This window comes from Silene latifolia, chromosome Y (genome assembly GCF_048544455.1).
Source record: "Silene latifolia isolate original U9 population chromosome Y, ASM4854445v1, whole genome shotgun sequence".
In the NCBI taxonomy this organism is placed as follows: domain Eukaryota; kingdom Viridiplantae; phylum Streptophyta; class Magnoliopsida; order Caryophyllales; family Caryophyllaceae; genus Silene; species Silene latifolia.
Genome location: NC_133538.1, coordinates 437,140,501 through 437,144,887, shown reverse-complemented (window position 1 = coordinate 437,144,887; position 4,387 = coordinate 437,140,501).

Here is a 4,387-nt window from a genome sequence, read left to right as displayed (position 1 = left end):
ACTCCTAGCTCGTGGGAACAACATCCACCTTGAAAACAACCGAAGGTTCGAGCCCGTTGCGGATCAACTACCTGACAACTTGACCTTAACTAATGTACCCAAATTCAAAGGAGTGGAGGACCCATTCAATCATATCCGTGCCTTCAAGGATTATACATCAATAAAGGGGTCAAGTAGGAACTCTTTACCTGGATCTTCCCGTCATCTCTAGAACCGATTCCTGGTCAATGGTACTACTCCCTTCGGCCCAAAGAGCATCACCATTTTGGACGAAGTCGTCGTTGATTTTGCTAAGCAATACGCCCACAATGTGGAAATTCAAGCCAATAACCGCACCCTTGAGGTCCTAACTCAAAATGACAAGGACGGGTTCACCGAATTCCTAACTCGTTGGAGAAGGGTGAGCACCCAATTGGTGAGCAAACCGAGGGAATCAACCCTAGTGGAGAAACTTGTCAACAACCTCCGTCCGGTATATGCCAATCTTCTAAGGTACCAAAACATCAAAACCTTCCAGGATCTACAAATCCGTGGGACCCGTATTGAGGATGACCTGCGCAAGGGCGTCTTGGCCAAAACCACGGGCATAGGCTATCAAGTGTCTACATCGACCGGATCCCGTCCCTACGGTCAAACCAACAAAATCGACGAGGTCAACCCCTAGAACCAACTACAAAGAAAGCCGAATGTTCCCAAAGGTCGTTCACCAATTTAAGGTCAACATATGCTAGCGTCCCGAAGAGGCTCAGTGAACAAGGGAAATTGCAACCAATCAGGCCCACTCTAGACCCACCTGAAGCGAAGAAAACTCATTTTTGGAACCCGAACGCCTATTGCCAATATCAACAAGGCAAAGTCCATGACACCAAAACTTGCTTCAAGCTAAAACACGCCATCCAAGACATGATTGAGAAGGGAGAGCGACCCATACCTCCACCATCAAAGCCAAACAACAAAACCAACACCTTGGGTATACACGCCATTTCAGACGATGTGCCATCTCTGAATTGCTCACACCTTATCATGCCTATTGAGGGCGAAATCAATGCTTGGGGAAATGACGCCCCGGATGGCATGTTCATGTTCAGTGTCACCTCCATGCTTGCCATGTTTCAGCAAATCGAGAAGACAACTGCTAGTCTCTCTAAAAGGATCGCCCGGCTTAAAGATGCTTACTACAGACAAATCATTAGCCCACCAACACCCATGTCGCGTCCAAAAGAGGGTCCACCAAGCACCCAAAACTCCCAATTCCAAGATGGACCACCTCCGCCACCATTCTGGCGTACAACCTCAAACATAACTCGCAACTATCACCTTCACAAAAATCACCCTCACAAAAATTACCCGCACAAAAACTACCTTCCAAGGAACACTCCTCCCAAGTTCGTTCGTAACCCGGAAATCAACGACATTTGGAGAGATGATGTAGATGACGTTAACTTCGTCCAAGGAAAAGGAAAACAAACCCAAGAAATTGATCACCTTAGCCGGTCCGGACGTCACTACCAAAACCCAAATCCTAAGACAAAAAAACGCGCCAGCAATCGACGATCAAATCTGAAAGTCCATAGACCTTAATTAGACCCCTCTAATTAGATTACCAAATACTCTAATTTAGTGATTTATGGATCTATGTAACATGCATGCAAATATAAAGGTATAATAAAAGAAGAATAGAAATTTCCTGACATTGCTTATGGAAAATAAGTAAAAAAACAACTTGTTGTCCTATGGGAATTTCTACAAAGCTTGGCAAGATCCTCCAAATACCCAACCTCCAAAGTAGAAGGTCTCATAGGGATGCACCCAAGAATAAAGCCTCCAACTAGTATATGGTGTATTAACTAGATACACCAAATACTACCCTTGAAATGTAAACAATATGTATTACTAACTATTAGTAATAATGTGAGTATATTATAATTATATTACTAACTCTTAGTAATTTCTTATAATATTTTTAGAGAGATTTTTAAGAGATTATAACACATACAGAACTAAGTGAAAATTGAGCAACAATTGCTCTTTTATATGTGGGTGTGTCGTCTAATATGGGATGGTAGGAGTGTTGTTATTTTTAATTATTTATCTATGCATGCTCACAATGACGACACACTTAGATAAGAGCAAAAGGTGATAATATTATAACTTGGGAAGAGTAAAAGAGAGAGCATGCATTAGTACCGTCATTATGTCTAAAGCTCCTATTTTTTTTTGCTTATTGGGGCAGCACAATGGTGCCTTAATGGGCCCATTTTAATTCTTATATTTGTCTTACAAATATGTATAAAGCTCCACTAAATCATCTTATATGATTAAATGTTTTCCCAAGTTTTAGATTAATAACACTCCATATATATATATACATGTAGAATTACATATATACACATAACATGTGCCAACACTAATCACATTAGTCAGTTAGTACAATTTTAGTAATTAACAATTAATTAATAAAATCCGTCTCAATCAATTTATTATTTAATCATCGCATAATCAAATAATAATTTCCGATGGCACGTGTTCCAAACTCGTTCTCTCTACATTAAATCAATCGACTAACTTTTAGTCAATTTATCAAGGGACTAATTAAACTGTATCGTATACAATTAATTAGATTTCTATTGGGGCTCGTTCCTTTAGGTGTGACCGAAAGGGATCAGTTGATCACCGCCGTCATACGATAATAACGTTAAACTCTAGTCAGCCAACCGTTATTGATTTACGTTAATCAACTGACGAGGATTATAAATATATAAATATCCCTATTATATTTCTTTAATGAGATTTATAATGTAGACGCACTATTGTGGAGGAAACCTACTCCAACAGAATCGTCTCAGACATGGACGACCAACCGAGGGTTCCGGCGAATTCAATCCTCAAGCAAATCCAAAAGGCCAAGGCTGAAATATCCATCTGGCGGCTAATCGCCAAGTCCTTTGAACACCGAAAGTTTTTGCTTCAAGCCTTGGGAAAATTAACAGTGCCTTACACCTCCTCACCTGAAGAAGTGGTACCTCACATGACTACGGATGTCCCCGATCTAAGAAACCCCATCATATTCTCCGACGAGGATATCCTTCCCATTAGAGCCAACTACAACCTGGCCTTGTACATCATCGTGCAGTGCCTGAAGAAGAACGTGCCCATGGTCTTAGAGGATGACGGATCTGCCGTGAGTCATTCCTCTTAAAACTGCTCATAAACTAGGGATCAAGAAACCTGACCTCGTCCGAACCAATCAAGGGGTTTGCGCCTGCGACGGCACTCGTCGTAAGGTCGCAGGTCTCATTACCTTAACCATCTCAACAGGCCCCTTGGAGAGACAAGCTAGTTTCTAAGTAGTCGACATCGACGCATCATTTAACATGCTCATAGGACTCCCTTGGATCCATGCTACCAAAGCTTTCACTTCTACCCTTCACCAAAAGATTAGGGCCCCCTTTAACGAAAAGACAATCACCATTCATGTATCCCCAAGCAAAGCTGCCATGGAAAAGGTGATAGTCTCTTAGGTCACTGAGGAAGTCAACGATGAAATGTGGGGGTTCCAAGCCGTCAAAACCCTAACCGACGACCTAGCACCTTCCAATTGTGACCCGTTCTCAAACCTCACGATCAACTGTATCTTGATGTGTTAGGGGTACTTCCCGGGCATGTCCCTCAACCCGCAAAAAAAATGCCTTGCTTCCCCTGAAACAGGCCAAGGTCCCCAACATCCCTTTCGGACTAGGTTACGAACCATCTGATGAAGAAATCCAGGAGATGGGCCTCCTCGTGAAGAATCGCAATAAGCAAAGAGTCATCCTCCGCCCATACCATCTGTGTAACACCCCCTCATACCAAGGTACCTTACCAAGGACTACCCTAGCATGAAAGGCTGTTACCATCTCGGTTTCCCGAGGTTAGTATATCAAAGTTACAATTTCCAACAATATTTATATAAAGTATAAAGAGTTAGCGAATACATTATCTCAAACCAACTCAAACAAAAAGGGTAAGAACTTCAATACAACTGAAATCATTGCCGGCTAAACTCATAATGGCGGAAACTAGACTCGATGTGATGTCTCCCCATGTCTGTCCCATAGCCAAACATCTGCATTACCTGTCATATCTGCTCACCATCCCCGAATGGATCACCGCAGGTTTTACAAAACAACAACACGAGGTCAGTTACCGCATAATTCAAATAAGACAAACAAATAGCGTATCCGGCTGATCATCCTCCATCCCCGGTCTCCCGATTTCACACATTAACCGACTACACACCGAAGTGTGTAGTCCTTCCAGATTACCCATCGCAACAGGTAATCCTCGCCGCCAGTGGGTGACCGCAGCCCATCCCCACCTAGTCCAGCTCATCAACGAGCGACTAACA